General features: G+C 40.3%; 1 protein-coding gene and 1 pseudogene across 2 annotated transcripts in view; one reads left to right on the top strand and one right to left on the bottom strand.

The window, feature by feature from the left end:
* The window catches only part of ROR1 (receptor tyrosine kinase like orphan receptor 1), a 412,356-nt gene that overhangs the window by 331,186 nt on the left and 63,959 nt on the right, over window positions 1-17,211 (bottom strand). The window lies entirely within an intron of this gene.
* On the top strand, window positions 10,776-11,776 carry LOC106999001 (cofilin-1 pseudogene; annotated as a pseudogene). Its single transcript, XR_001445616.3, has one exon. The product of XR_001445616.3 is annotated as a cofilin-1 pseudogene (transcript).

A 17,211-nucleotide genomic window follows, 5' to 3' on the forward strand; every position in this document is an offset into this window, starting at 1 on the left:
GTTTGCCAGGGCAAGGGTACACATACATGTATGCCCCAGCAGAGTGAAACAGATGGCAGCTGAGTCCAGGCAGCATCACTGATGAGCTGTGCACATGGGGCAAGTTTCTTAACCTATCTGATCTCTCCCCTGTCAGTCAGTACAGTTATTCCCACATTCACAGCTATTCCAGAATTGAAAAATATATGTATATTTAATGCTTAATATATGGTAGGCATTATGATTACTTCCACTCTTATGGATTTGTCATATGCCTTTGGAATAGGAATATCTACATGACCTAATGAATAAAATCTCTTTAGTTCTGCTTTCTACCTTTTCTTTTTTCTTTTTTTATTATTATACTTTAAGTTCTAGGGTACATGTGCACAACATGCAGGTTTGTTACATATGTATACATGTGCCATGTTGGTGTGCTGCATCCATTAACTTGTCATTTACATTAGGTATATCTCCTAATGCTACCCACCCCCCCGCCCCTTACAATAGGACCTGGTGTGTGATGTTCCCCTTCCTGTGTCCAAGTGATCTCATTGTTCAATTCCCACCTATGAGTGAGAACACGTGGTATTTGGTTTTCTGTTCTTGCTATAGTTTGCTGAGAATGATGGTTTCCAGCTGCATCCATGTCCCTACAGAGGACACAAACTCATCCTTTTTTATGGCTGCAGAGTATTCCATGGTGTATATGTGCCACATTTTCTTAATCCAGTCTGTCACTGATGGACATTTGGGTTGATTCCAAGTCTTTGTGAATAGTGCCACAATAAACATACATGTGCATGTGTCTTTATAGCAGCATGACTTATAATCCTTTGGGTATATCCCCAGTAATGGGATGGCTGGGTCAAATGGTATTTCTAGTTCTACATCCTTGAGGAATCGCCACACTGTTTTCCACTATGGTTGAACTAGTTTACAGTCCCACCAACAGTGTAAAAGTGTTCCTATTTCTCCACATCCTCTCCAGCACCTGTTGTTTCCTGATTTTTTAATGATTGCCATTCTAACTGGTGTGAGATGGTATCTCATTGTGGTTTTGATTTGCATTTCCCTGATGGTGAGTGATGATGAGCATTTTTTCATGTGTCTGTTGGCTGTATGAATGTCTTCTTTTGAGAAGTGTCTGTTCATATCCTTTGCCCACTTTTTGATGGGGTTGTTTGTTTTTTTCTTGTAAATTTGATTGAGTTTTTTATAGGTTCTGGATATTAGCCCTTTGTCAGATGAGTAGATTGCAAAAATTTTCTCCCATTCTGTAGGTTGCCTGTTTACTCTGATGGTAGTTTCTTTTGCTGTGCAGAAGCTCTTTAGTTTAATTAGATCCCATTTGTCAATTTTAGCTTTTGTTGCCACTGCTTTTGGTGTTTTAGACATGAAGTCCTTGCCCATGCCTATGTCCTGAATGGTATTGCCTAGGTTTTCTTCTAGGGTTTTTATGTTTTTAGGTCTAACATTTAAGTCTCTAATCCATCTTGAATTAATTTTCATATAAGGAGTAAGGAAAGGATCCAGTTTCAGCTTTCTACTTATGGCTAGCCAATTTTCCCAGCATCATTTATTAAATAGGGAATCCTTTCCCCATTTCTTGTTTTTGTCAGGTTTGTCAAAGATCAGATGGCTGTAGATATGTGGTATTATTTCTGAGGGCTCTGTTCTGTTCCATTGGTCTATATCTCTGTTTTGGTACCAGCACCATGCTGTTTTGGTTACTGTAGCCTTGTAGTATAGTTTGAAGTCAGGTAGTGTGATGCCTCCAACTTTGTTCTTTTGGCTTAGGATTGTCTTGGCAATGCGGGGTGTTTTTTGGTTCCATATGAACTTTAAAGCAGTTTTTTCCAATTCTGTGAAGAAAGTCATTGGTAGCTTAATGGGGATGGCATTGAATCTATAAATTACCTTGGGCAGTATGGCCATTTTCACAATATTGATTCTTCCTATCCATGAGCATGGTATGTTCTTCCATTTGTTTGTGTCCTCTTTTATTTCACTGAGCAGTGGTTTATAGTTCTCCTTGAAGAGGTCCTTTACATTCCTCGTAAGTTGGATTCCTAGGTATTTTATTCTCTTTGAAGCAATTGTGAATGGGAATTCATTCATGGTTTGGCTCTCTGTTTGTCTGTTATTGGTGTATAAGAATGCTTGTGATTTTTGCACATTGCTTTTGTATCCTGAGACTTTGCTGAAGTTGCTTATCAGCTTAAGGAGATTTTGGGCTGAGATGATGGGGTTTTCTAAATATACAATCATGTCATCTGCAAACAGGGACAATTTGACTTCTTCTTTTCCTAACCGAATACCCTGTATTTCTTTCTCTTGCCTGATTGCCCTAGCCAGAACTTCCAACACTACGTTGAATAGGAGTGGTGAGAGAGGGCATCCCTGTCTTGTGCCAGTTTTCAAAGGGAATGCTTCCAGTTTTTGCCCATTCAGTATGATACTGGCTGTGGGTTTGTCATAAATAGCTCTTATTATTTTCAGATACATTCCATCTTTGGTCTTAAAACCCAATGAGAGAAGCTCAAATTGTTCTACCACCTGCTATGCCACTGCTTTTAGGTAAGATGCCAGTCTAGTTGTCTTCCATCTTCCCTGGATATTTCCAACAGCAAAACCTAAAGAAAAACACTTATCATCCACCAACCTTAACCCAAGGAAGGATTATAGGATTATTTACAAAATCATTACAAATCATTTTTCATATACAGGTGTTCTCTCCTTTGCCCAGCACATGTTTTGTGTAAATCACTTTCTTATTTTCCTACCAAATGAGCTTATAATTGTTTGCATATGCTTATTATTTTCTTCCAAGAATATTACTCTATGACCATTAAAAAAACTTTGGAAAACAGAAAAGTACAGCAATGAGGGGAATAATCACCTACAGTCTATTCATTGTTATTTTTCCCTGTCATCTTTATACATGAGTGATGGTGGTCTTTTTTTACATAATTTTAATTAGATTAGAATTTTGAAGGTAACTTCTTAACATTTTTAACTGCTCTTCACTTAGTGGTGGCTCCTGCATTAAATTCTTCTGTTCTCAATACCAATTAAGTATTAGTGATTTTAAAGACTTTTTAAAGTAACAAGGGTCAACGCCACTTAGAAGCATGGAATTTTGAAAGCAGAAAAGAAAATCTGCACTTGAAGAAGGAATGACTAATGCAATCTCTCATTTTATGGACATTAAAACCCAACAAGCAACTGGGCACGGTGGCTCACGCCTGTAATCTCAGTACTTTGGGAGACTGAGGCTAGCAGATCACAAGGTCAAGAAATTGAGACCATCCTGGCCAACATGGTGAAACCCCGTCTCTACTTAAAATTCAAAAATTAGCTGGGCATGGTGGCATGCGCCTATAGTCCCAACTACTTGGGAGGCTGAGGCAGGACAATCGCTTGAACCCGGGAGATGGAAGTTGCAGTGAGCCTAGATCATGCCACTGCACTCCAGCTTGGAGACAGAGTGAGACTCCATCTCAAAACAAACAAACAAATAAACAAATAAACAAACAAACCAAACACCCAAAGAGCCACCCAGGCAGCAATCTCTGCTGGTATAGAGAGCAAGGTCCCTGAATTCACTGGCCAGTGCAATGAACCCACTGTAAATTGGGCCCCAGTATCTCCTGCTATGCACCCCCAACATAGGTTCTATAAGTTTGGACTTTGTCTCTTCAGTTCCTTAGAAAAGTACATAATGTGTTCTGTGTACAATGGATGTATAGCAAACTAATTAGGGCCAAAGTAGGCTTTGATGAAGATAATTCTACTCAAGCAGAAACTCAAATCTGCCCTATAATATAGCTAGAACGATATAGCTAGAACAGGAGGAAAAGGAAAAAAAAAATCTCGTCTTAGCTCTAACATCTTTACTCAACTTGACATATCTTTATACATCCAAACTGTGATAGTTTCTCTCATACATGTTGAATAAGCAAAATCTAAAAATACTTCCAATACCAAGAGTTAGAAAGGGTAAAGAGCAACGGGAACTTGTATCCTGTAGGAAGGAGCTCACACTGGCATAAGGCTGTTGGAGAGCAATTCCGCAGCACCTAGGGAAGCCAAAGACATGCATACTCTATTCTATTCCTAGGTATTTGGCCTAGAAAAAGTTCGCCCATTTTTACAGAAAGACAAGTCAAAGTTTTCATGGCAGCATTGTTTATAATACACAAAAAATGAAGACAGGTGAATGGGTACATTAATTGTGATTTAGTTGCTGTGCATACTTACTGCACAACACTAAAATAACTTCTTAGATCAACATGCAATTCCTAAATTAACAAAGTTAATATCAAAAACATAACATTGAGCAAAAATAGCAAGATGTATGACAGGTACAGTAAGTTCCCATTTATACACAATTTAAAAATAGGCAAAGCACTATTTTTAGTAGCCCTATTAGTGCATTTATGCACAGAGAGCAAAAATATAAAAACATGCCTGGGAATGAAAAGACATCACATTTAGAAGAGAGATTATCTCTGGAGAAGAAAAGAGACAGGATTTAGGAGGGGTACACCAGGAGCTTTTGTTGTATCTATAATGTTTTCTTTCTTTTAAAAATCTGAAACAAATAAAAAATATTTTTATCTAAAATGGGTTTTGTTTGCTTTTCTGTGTACTTAAAATATATCAGAGGTTGAAAAAGAAAACAAAGCATGATGGCTTAGTCATGGATTGTTCTAGATATCCAGGAATCTGAGATGGGAGGAAAAACAAAAATCCATCTACTGTTTTGGAGCATTTTAGTTATTTTTATTCATTTATTTATTTTGAGACAGGGTCTCACTCTGTCATGCAGGCTGGAGTGTGGGGTACCATCACTGCTTACTGCAACCTTGACCTCCTGGGCTCAAGTGATCTTCTTATCTCAGCCTCTGGAGTAGCTGGGACCACAGGTACACACCACCACACCCGGCTAACTTTTTAAATTTTCGTAGAGATGAGGTGTCACTATGTTGCCAAGGATGGTCTCAAACTACTGAGCTCAAGTGATCCTCCGGCCTCGGCCTCCAAAAATGCTGGGATTACAGGTGTTAGCCACTGCTCCTGACCCTATTTTAGGCATTTTAAACAAGCCTGATGGCCATCACAAACTCTTGGCATGGTGTCAAGCCAAAAGTAAATACAGGCTAAATATTGAAGAATAAACAAACAAAAAAAAACAATAAACTAATGAACTGAATGGGTTGCTATACATGCCTTTGGTTAATGTAAATAGAAAACAATAATTATCATTGATAATTTGAAATTCAAACCACTTCTAAATGTGGGTCCATGGACAGCTCTGAAAGACATCATTAATTAAAAAAAGATTGAAAACAAGTGGGCAAAGAAACCCTTGAATACTTTAAGATCCTTAACATTCCATGTTTTTTCTTTATTTCAGAGCCAGGCATAGCACACTCATCCCATTCTTGTCACCTAAGGACCAGGAGGAGTTCATTGCCATAACAGACCCCAGGACGCTGCCCACAGCCTGACATATCAATAAGTCTTTAGGTATCTAAGTGAATTAAAGAGCTCTTCTGAGCCTATGTGAAGAATTCGCAGCATTTTTCTGCTCTGTTCACTTGGTTGACTGGGTACATTAAGATTCTAAATCATTCTGTCTTCACGAATGTAGGTTTGTCCCTTTGGGGACAAAAAATTTCCAGGATGATAACCATGATTTCAAACTCCTGATCATTACAGGGGAATATACAGGCTTGATGAACTCAAGCAGAAATCCACTGCCAGACGTTTTTGCCATTATTGATTTTTTTTTAATTCCAAATGAATTTTAAAATAACCAAAATAAGATACATGGCACATTCATCTAAGCCTAGTAATTAAATCCAAAAAAGCAGTTCATAGTGGTTTAAGCAAAAAGAATAATTTTAGAAAGTACCACAGGCCTCCACTATTTGAAATCAATTAGTTTTTTAGTTTCCTTATGTTATTAAAATATTAATTGACTTTTAAATATAATCCTGAAGCTTCCTTCGAAATACCTTCTTCAAGGAAAGGGGCATATATTTATAGTGTTCTTTTAAAGTTTAACAAAAGAAGGATTCAAACTGAGTTACCTCCACTCTGCAAAGTCTTTTTTCAAATGTGTAACAGGATCTTACTGCAGTCACTCGGTCTGCTCTCCACACAAAGAAAGACTGGAAAGCATTTGTGTTATGCTTCTGGAGTTAAAAATGAAGACGCCTTTTTGTTTCCATCAGTTCTTTTTTATTAATAAGGTGGCCACACCAAGTCAGAAATTATAACCATCTGCTTTAGCCATTAAATACAGATTCAAAGGCCTAATGATAAAGTGACCTCTTTATTAATAACAGAAAGCGACAAGTAGCCATTTTCCCAGAGTGTTCACGGAAATAAATCAATCTGTAGGTCCAGGTATCGGCTGCATCGGTTTTCTCTTCGATTTGGCCTTTATTGTTTTAAATCACTCAGGAAACAAAAAGGGAGGTCAGGAAGTACCTTTTCCATGAGTTTTGTTTTTACCTCTGCTCTTGATGAGATGCCACTTAGCCCACCTCACATAACTTGAAGACACGATCTTTGATTCTCCACATCACAGAAGAATCATCCCCACGCACCATCTAACGAGTGAGTAGACACACGGGACTTATCAGCCGCAGGGAGCATATCTGAATCAAAGCCTCAAACAAAGGTGTAGGAAAACCACAGCTCCGTCAAAGGAAACAATAGTGGAATCACTGCAGCTGTATTTTAAAATGGTAGGAACACAGCCCCTTGTTTTCTTTAATTCACATATTAGAATTTTAATTATCAAGTTGCTAAAGTGCGGTGGCTTTCAATTGAAGTGGGTTTTATCGACCCAGCCTCACGGGGCAGACAGAAGTCCTTTGTTGCGCTGCCAGATGCACAGAGACGCCAGCATGGCACCATCCACGTCCTCTGCCTCAGATCCTTCTGGCAGGAAGCCTCTACCACCACCTAGAGCACAGGAGTCTCTGGGAGATGAATCTCCCTGGCCCTTGTCCAAGGGGCTTTATTACTGGAAGGACCAGAAAGATCTCTTTACAAACCTGATCTTTCTCCTTGCCCAATCTATAGGCTGGTACCAGAAGAAACAGCAGAAGACTGAACTGCTATGGTGGAAGTCGGCCGTGAAGGATGAGTAGTTCTTGCGGGGAATACTTTGTGAAGGCTGTGAACACTGCTGTCCCACCACAGGGAGAATGTCCCCCCAAGTTCTGTCTTTACTACACAGTTGAAACCCTCTAGAAACACACAACACCAAGGCACGGAGCCAGCATGTACAGCCCCAACACCGCTTGCTCCTCTCCCTGGCTTCCTGTTTCCCAATTTCCCCTTGCTGTTTCCCTCACTCCCACCACTCTGGAGAAGGCAGTCACCATCTTTCAGGGGGAAGAAGACCTCCACAGGGCTGTGGGGACAGAGGCAAGAACACCGGACTGATAGTTCAACAGAGGCCCATGGAAGCCAGCCTGGAGGAGACAGTCGGGGAGTTCTCGTAACCAGCCAAATCCTACAGATCCCCCTTAGCGACTTCACCTCCAGGGCCCATGTCCTGTAGTCAGTAGAGTCCTTGCTCTGCAGTAACATGCTGTGCCTCATTAGGAGTGTTAGTGAGCTTCTCGAGGCCTCACTATTCTTCCTCATAAAATAAGAGCGCAGAGTCAGGTCATGTCAAAAGTCCCTTGAAGGCTTAGGATTCTATAACGTTACATCACTTCCTTTATCTATTGCCTCAGTTCCCTCAAGTATCGAGCCATGCAGTTGCAGATGATTTTAAGTCCCTTTCCAACACAGAGGCTCTATGATTCCGTTGATGAAGCCAGATCACAAGCAAGGATCATGCTCTTAATCTCAGTGGCTCTTTCTTTGCCAAATAATGATAGGAATGTACTTCAGCTGAATGCCCGCATCTCAGCTACCAGTACATCTGGTTGGGAAACCTACAGCTACTTCTATCTGCCCACTTGCCAACACGGAAATCTTCAAACAAAGAAAGGATGATTCATGGCATCTTTAATAGGGCCCCCACCTTGACATTAAATCTTGAGCTGAGGTTATCGAAAACAGCAAGTATACAAAGAACTTACAGCCTGAGAGCAAGCCAGAGACTGTGCAGGTGGCTGGAGAGAAAATTGACAAGAGTTACAAAGAAAAGGTGCATTGAGTTAATAGAAAATAACTCTGGTATTGAGGAACAGGGGCTGAAAACAGATGTGAGGGGCAGGCCTCATCACGAGGAGTGAAAGCAAGAACAACAGCTGATTTCTCAAACACACACACACACACACACATACACACACACACACACACACACACATTGTCTCTCTCTCTCGCAAACAAAAAATATAAAAATATATAAAATTCACTATGCTGGCCCCAGGGTGTGGGTTGCAGTGCCCTTCAAGGAATATTGTAGAGCTGAAAACTGATTAGACATGGCACCCAAAAACTAGTATTCCAGAAGAAGTTTGAAGCTAAAGATGGCAGTTTCACATACTAGAGGAGGTGCTGAGTATAAAAACACAAGTTCAGGCTCCATCTAAGCTTCATGATCTTTTATAAATTACTAAATCTCTACACCAAATTCCTCATCTGTGGATGGAGACTACAAATATCCAGTCTATCCAAAAATAGATATTTAAAGCAGGTAAAATACATACAAGTATCTGGGGCACAGCAGACACTTCCAAAAGTTGGAAGTTACTATGAAGATGCATGCAGGTATCAGAGATCAGAACACAATAGTGGGTCAATCCAGAGAGACAAACAGAAATCAAAAAAAGGCAGGCAGTGGCAAAAAAAAAAGGCAAAACAGTGGGTTATGGGTTGAAACAGGAACCTAAAAGAAATTCTCCAGCATCATCACTTTTAATAAATATCTACTGATGTTACTGATGTTAAGGAGAAGAAAGCAGATTGCCAGATGAGTGATAAAAGATGACCTCACTCATTGAAAGAGAAAGAGAAGCAAAAACATGAAGCCAAGGAAGACAGATTATAGAGACATACTCCAAATACTATTATAATAGTAGTTATCACAACTACTAGTAGGGTTACTTCAGGTTTTTTTGTTTGTTCATTTATCAATATTTTCCAAATACTTGTTTTGATTTCAAAGTTAATAAAAAATGGCACCTTAAACATTTAATAATAGGCCCTGAGTAGCTGTTCTTTCAGGGAAGCTGAAGCCCTGGAGAAGATCATTGGCATTCTGAAATCAAGGCTGTGCTCTAATTATTTGAAAGTTCTTAACATATGTATGGAGAAACTCACCCAGTCTATAAATATATGTAGAAGGCCTTCTTAATTCAAAAGTATGACATTAGACATTTCAGGGAAAAAAAAACATAAACTCCCAAAGAGTCTCCATCTCATTAGAGAATTAGATATGCTCACATTAAATTATAACTCACAATGCAGGGTGCACTAATGTAACAATGAATTCAAGGAGAGTGATTTGAGCCAGGCTGAGGACAACTGGAAGACTTCAAAAGGCGGGAAAAAGTCACTTTCTGTTGCAGAGACAATTTAATTAAAAAGAAGCTCCTTTCTACCCCCTCCTCCAGGTAATAGAGAATTCATTGTATTCCGAGGAACTGAAGATCTTACAAGAAGGCAGATTGCATGACCTTCCAATTGCAATAGATTCTTTCAGGAAAGGGAGTAATTAAGATTGCCTAGAAGGGGCTGCTTTATTTCATTGAGGAGGTAACTTTAAACAGGCTGCCTCACCACATGCACCACACTCAACAAGCAAACTCCCTACACTGGACTCCTATAGGGCCTAATTCTCACCTCAGCCCCAACTTTACCCAGATTCTCTCACCTGTTATTATTAAGCTACTTAGCTGCCTTCCACCCTTCATCCCTAGACCCCAAATACCCTAGCAGACTGTGAATTCCTTTTGTTCTTTCGTGTACTCATCCACCATTTTCTTCAACACATGCTATGTGCTAGCAACACAAAGACAAATAAAACAACCCCCATCCCCATAAAGTTAATAGTCTAGCAGCAGTAACTGACTTATTAGTAGATATTTATAGCTCAATGGCCGACATGTGCATGGAGCATCCAAGAGAAGGAAGAGGATGTGCCTAACCAGCGTGAAGCCTGGCAATAGGGTTTGGAGGACATTGCAAGAAGAGTGGGTGGCAGGAATAAAGGCACTAACCATGGTGAAAAGGGACACAGAGTGAGCAGAAAACCATGTAGCCTGATCTTAAAGTGTGAGGCAGAGAGTGGAAAAACACAACCATACCAGCCAACATTTACTGAGGGCTAACCCTGTGTGAGCTGATTAATTCTCACCAACCCATGAGGTAGGTTTTATCATCCTAATGTTAGCAATGAGGAAACGAGGCTACAAAGGTTAAGCCACTGGGGCAGTAAAGGAGATAATCACTCTGATATGCTGCCCTCCTAAGTCTAGACGGATCAGCAAGGGCTGGTCTGAAAATCCCTTTGGTATCATGCTAAGGAGCTTGGGCCTTTCCTATAGACAACAGGCAGGCAGTAAATGGCTTTAAGCAGGAAAGAGTCAGATCTGTGTCTCAGGAGGCTACTTCAGCAAGGTGTGGAGGACTGATATGAAGAGGGACCCACCCAGACTTAGGGAAATCAGCTAAAAAGTTGTTGCAGTCTTCCTATGAGCAATGTCCATCTAATGGTGCAAAGAAGGAGCAGAGGGCAGTCGGGTCCCGGCAGCGGCTGCAGAGCTCTCATCTTCTGCGGCTCTCCGAGCCCTCTCCTTTTCGCTTCCGGAAACATGGCCTCCGGTGTGGCTGTGTGATGGTGTCATGAACATGTTCAACGGCATGAAGGTGCGTAAGTCTTCAATGCCAGAGGAGGTGAAGAAGCACAAGAAGGCAGTGCTCTTCTGCCTTGGTGAGGACAAGAAGAACGTCATCAAGAAGATCCTGGTGGGCAATGTAGGCCAGACTATCGACAACCCCTGTGCCACCTTTGTCAGGATGCTGCCAGATAAGGACTGCCACTACGCCCTCTATGACACAGCCTACAGGACCAAGGAGAGCAAGAAGGAGGACCTGGTGTTTATCTTCTGGGTCCCTGAGTCTGCGCCCCTTAACAGCAAAATGACCTATTCCAGCTCCAAGGACGCCATCAAGAAGAACCTGACAGGGGTCAAGCATGAATTACACGCAAACTGCTATGAGGAGGTCAAGGACCGCTGCACCCTGGCAGAGAAGCTGGGGGGCAGTGCGGTCATCTCCCTGGAGGACAAGCCTTTGTGAGCCCCTTCTGGTCCCCTGCCTGGAGCATCTGGCAGCCCCACATCTACTGTTGGGGGTTGCAGGCTGTTCCCTTCCTCTCAAACCTGAAGGGCTGGGGAGGATCCCAGCAGAGGGAGTGCAATCCCTTCACCCCAGTTGCCAAACAGACCCCCCACCCCCTGGATTTTCCTCCTCCCTCCATCCCTGATGGTTCTGGTCTTCCCAAACTGCTTTTGATCTTCTGATTCCTCTTGGGTGGAAGCAAACCAAATTCTCCCCAGGCACCCCAGTTGTGGCGTGGCCTGTATTTTTTTTAACAACACCCCCACTCCCCACCTGTTCCTCCCCCTTCCTATGCTGCCAACTTCTAACCGCAGTAGTGACTCTGTGTTTGTCTGTTTAGTTCTGTGTATAAATGGAATGTTGTGGAGATGACCCCTCCCTGTGACAGCTGGTTCCTCTCCCTTTTCCCCTGGTCACTGCTACTCACAGAAGCAGGAGCAGTAAGGGACCTTCGATTAAAAAAAAAAAAAAAAAAGAAGAAGGAGCAGAGGGAACAGATGCAAGAAGTATTTGTTGGGAGACATTCTCCATGAGTCCCTTCGGTTTCTGCACATCTCGTGAGCAAAGCACAGGCTGCCCTTGGTTCCAACTAACTTTTCAAAGATGTTTATATGGAGAACAGCCTTGGAAGAAATGATCTCCCTCTGGAGCAAAGGTGAAGCATCTTTGTTACCCAATATAAAAGATTTGGTTTCCTTAAGTTCAGAATTCCTCTCCTGTAACACAATGCACTGCATGTCACCTGGCCGTCTTCATGACATCCTATGGGAGTTGGGTCTTGGAGAAACACTCTGGCTATTGCTATTGCTATGACTAATAAAGTTCTTTGTCTTTAACCCAGGAATCCTTAGTCTTTTGCCAGCATCCATGTAACTGTGGCAGGCAAGTTCATTTGCAAGTAAGATAAAGTCTCAAATCCTTCACAGTTCTTGATGATATTTAGGGGGAAAAAGTCAGCAGGATTGGTGAATGGCCAAATGTAAAACGTTAGGGAGAAAATGGAATCAAAGATTACTTGTGGTTTTTTTGTTTGTTTGAAGGTTGAAGTTTGGACAGTGGTGTGAATGGTTACTTTAGACAGTGGTTCACCAACAGAGGTGGAATATATAACAGGTACAAGAATGTAATATGTAGTGAGGCATCGTGGGTGCTGAGGATGAGATAATAATTCAGTCTGGAGACCTATGAGACATCCATGTGGAAGTATCCAACACAGAGATGAATAATGAAGACAAAAGGGTAAGGGCTGGGGTTAAAGATATATGGGGGTCATTAGCATCAGGGTGTAGCTAAACCCATGATATTGGATAAAATCCTCTTACATATAGAAACCATCATATTCATCCTTAAATCCTTAGTCCCCTGCAGAGAGCTTTGCACAATGTATATGCTCAATAAAAGTGTGTCAATGAAATAGCTAAAAACAGATCCAGAATTAGTTGTATCCTTTATTTAAATTAAAATTGCTTCAGTGGTTATCGAAGTAATGCTAATTCAGGTTTTCTCAAATCAGAGTCTCAAATACAGGGTCTGTACATTTTTTTCACATGAAATACAACCAGTTTCATACACAAATAATTACAAATTCATCATTCTCATAGATGTAATATGGAAGCAGAACAAAATTCTAAGACTCATAATTTCATTGATTAAAAAGCAGTATTGTTGGTTATCTTACTGGAGAAAAAAATTCTACTATCCACAGGATCACTTCTACCTTCATTCATTTAAAAACACAAAAAACTGGCTGGGCGCAGTGGCTCACATCTGTAATCCCAGCACTTTGGGAGGCTGAGGCTAGCGGATCATGAGGTCAAGTGATCAAGACCATCCTGGCCAATATGGTAAAACCCCGTCTCTACCAAAAATACAAAAACTAGTCGGGCATGGTGGTGTGCACCTGTAGTCCCAGCTACTTGGGAAGTTGAGGCAGGAGAATTGCTTGAACCCGGGAGGCAGAGGTTGCACTGAGTTGAGATTGTGCCACTACACTCCAGCCTGGCGACAGAGCAAGACTTCATCTCAAATTTAAAAAAAAAAAAAACAAAAAAAACACCTTACTGAGGACCTACTCTGTTCATGGAACTGTGCTGAAATCTGTAAGGGATCTAAAAAGCATAAAAGTCCCTTCCTTAAAGGAAATTACAAAAGCAGGGTGGTGACACATACACCAGACTAGAATTTAGTTCCAAGTTCCAGATTTAGCAATTTTATGACCTTGAGCAAGTTACTTAACCTCTACAACCTGTAGTTACTAAACTTCTAAAAAGAAAATAGTGAAAACGCATACCTCATAAAAGGCAATGAGATTTACATTTTGTAATACATGTAGAGTGTGTATTATAATACTCCATCAAAAGTGGTGGCCAGTATGATTACCATCATCATAAACTGATTGGGGAAGAAATACTCATAGAAATACTCACAGAAAAACCACTCAGTGAAGGATAGTCCAGAACATTATAAATGCCATTGAAGTGCTAAAGCGCTAGAAACGCAGACCCTTAAGAACCTGTTGAGAACAGTAGTAGTTACCACTGTGTTTTAACTTATTTAAACCAGCCCAATAAACCTATGAGTGAATAGTATTATTCCCATTTTCTAGATGAGAAAATTGACACCCAGGCAAGTCAAGTAACATACCCAAGTTCACCCAGCCGAAAGTGGTGGAGCAGGAAATAAACCCAGGCTGTCCGGCTCCAGAGTCTGATGCCTAGCTGGCTCCTCAGGAAGAATCATGCATTTTTATAACTTACATTTTGAAAAGAAAAGAACTGAACTCTTTGAAAGTATTTGCCTTCAACTCAAAACTATTATACAAATACTATTCTACTCAGAATTGAAAGATTGTTTTAAAATATCTAAACAGGGCCAGGTGCGGTGGCTCACACCTGTAATCCCAACACTTTGGGAGGCCAAGGTGGGTGGATCACCTGAGGTCAAGAGTTCGAGACCAGCCTGGTCAACATGGTGAAACCCCATCTCTACTAAAAATACAAAAAAATTAGCCAGGCGTGGTGGCCCGCACCTGCAGTCCCAGCTACTGGGGAGGCTCAGGCAGGAGAATCGCTCAAACCTGGGAGGCAGAGGTTGCAGTGAGCCCAGATCACGCCATTGCCCTCCAACCTGGGTGACAAGAGGGAAACTCCATCTAAAAAAAAAAAAAAAAAAAATCTAAACAGACAAGCAGAGAGACTTTTCTAGGTTTGCTCAGGTCCTATTCCACAGATTCTGATAACTGTGAAGGAAGAAAGATTTAATGCATCGCACTGAACACTGTATAAGACAAAATCACGGTGCATCATAGACAGATGCACAAAATCCAAAGTGACTCAAAGTATAGGGGTTTGGGCTTAAAGCTCTAAGGCACCTTTATGAAATAAAATGACTCCATTTACCAACTCTCATTTTCTACTGTTCATAAGCACTTCCTTAAGCTTAATTTAATATATACCCCTCTCAGATGCAGAGTTTTAGGGGGTTGTTTTTCCCTTTACATGTGAATAATGTAACAGACTGATGGGATATATTCAGCCACTGTGTAGGGCCACCTTGGACTTTCATCAAATTTTGTTTTATTTAATTTTCAAAGACAATAATGATGAAATACCCTAAATATCCAACCACTGAGTGATGGCTAAATAAACCATGTAGGCTGTGCTCACTCAGTGTTATATCACACAAAACACTAAAGATAATATTTCGCCAAGCAAGGCTGCATGCGCCTGAAGTCCCAGCTTCTCAGGAGGCTGAGGCAGGAGGATCACCTGAGCCCAGGAGTTCAAGTACAGCCTGGGCAACATAGAAAGACCCAATCTCAAGGAAATAAAAAAGAAAAACAATAGCTATAAAGACTTGAAAAAATAGTATATATATTAAGTGAAAGAAAAAACTTGCTACAAAATAGCATCGACAAGATGATTACATTTATGGATGAAAATGTATGCATAGGGCAAAAAAGCCTGAAGGAAATGTACCAAAATATTAAAAGTGATTTTTTGTGTTAATAATATGAGCCTGGGGAGATTTAATAGTCTTTCACTTTCTCAATGTTTCTTTATTTTCTGAATTTTCTTTGATACATATATTAGTTTTTAATTGCAGTAAACCAATATAGAAACAAAAAAGTTCAGTGTGCTATGCATTGCACTACAGAGCCTTCTTACATGTTTTAAGTGTTCAGAATATTTGTATTACAGACAGATTAGTGAATAGATGCCAAATTAGATAGATAGATAGATAGATAGATAGATAGATAGATAGATAGATAGATAGACATTCTTTTACCAAAACATTACAGAATAACTCCTCTTAGAAATACAGTCAAAATCTGGCTTCCCCATCCAATTCAGCTGTTTCTTTCTTTAAACCAATGAACCATCTATTTCTTTAAGGTAAATGTTACTTAAAAGCATCTTAGATGGATAGATCTGACTTTTTAAGCCCTAAATAGAGGGTACAGGTAACCAATTAATGCATGAATTACAGCCATGCGTCACTTAACAACATATGTTCTGAGAAAAGCATCCTTAGTTGATATGCTTGCTGTCATGTGAACATCACAGAGCGTACTTACACAAACTTAGATGGTGTAGCCTACTCCACCCCTAGGCTTTATGATATGGCCTATCGCTCCGAGGTTACAAACCTGTACAGCACATTACCACACTGAATACTGTAGGCCACTGTCACACAATGGTATCTGTATAGCTAAACATACCTAAACATATAAAAGATGCAGTAAAAATACAGTATAAAAGATTAAAAATGTTATACCTGTAGAGACCACTTACCATGAATGGAGCTTGCAGGAATTAGAAGTTGCTCTGGGTGAATCGGTGTGAGTGAAAGTGAAAGCATAGGACATTACTATACACTACTGAAGACTTTATAAACACTGTACACCTAGGCCACACTAAATTTATAAAGTATTTTTGTTTCTTCAATAATAAATTAGACTTAGCTTACTGTAACTTTTTTACTTTATAAACTTTTTATTTTTTAACTTTGGACTTTTTCATAATGCTTAGCTTAAAACATAAACACATTTTACAGCTGTAAAAAAATATTTTCTTTATATCCTTGTTCCATAAGCTTTTTTCTATTTAAACGTTTTTAAGTTAAAAATTAAGACATAAACAGGTCAGGATCATCAATATCACTGTCTTCCACCTCCATGTATTGTCCCCTAGAAGCTCTTCAAGGGGCAATAACAATGCCTTCTTCTGAAATACCTCCTGAAGAACCTGCCTGAGGCTGTTTTACAGGTAATGTTTTGTTTTAGAAGCAAAAGCAGTACACTCTCAAATAATAATAATAAAAAGTATAGTAAATACACAAACCAGTAACATAGTTGTTTATTACTATTATCAAGTATCAAGTATACTATTATCAGTATACAATTAGGTATATGTATATAACTGGCAGTGCTATAGTTATACAGGACTGGCAGGGCAGGTTTATTTACACCAGCATCACCACAAACACATGAGTAATGCACTGTACTACAACATTACAACAACTACAGCCTCTCTAGGAGTTTTTCAGCTCCATTATAACCCTATTGGACCACCATCTTATATGCAGTTCTAACGTTGACAGAAAGATGATTATGCAGTGCCTGACTGTAGCTACCACACAAATGTGACAGGAAGAGTAACTTAGCTCATACACAATTACATGCATACTTACTTTTTAAGAGACAGAATCTCGTTTCTGTCACCCAGGCTAAAGTGCAGTGGCAGGATCACGGTTCACTGCAGCCTCGATCTCCTGGACTCAATTGATCCTCCCACCCCAGCCTCCCAAGTAGCTGGGACTTCAGGCACACGCCACTGTGCCCAGCTAATTTTTGTATTTTTTGTAGAAACAAGGTCTCACTATGTTGGCCAGGCTGGTCTGGAACTC

This window comes from Macaca mulatta, chromosome 1, assembly GCF_049350105.2.
Source record: "Macaca mulatta isolate MMU2019108-1 chromosome 1, T2T-MMU8v2.0, whole genome shotgun sequence".
Taxonomy (NCBI): domain Eukaryota; kingdom Metazoa; phylum Chordata; class Mammalia; order Primates; family Cercopithecidae; genus Macaca; species Macaca mulatta.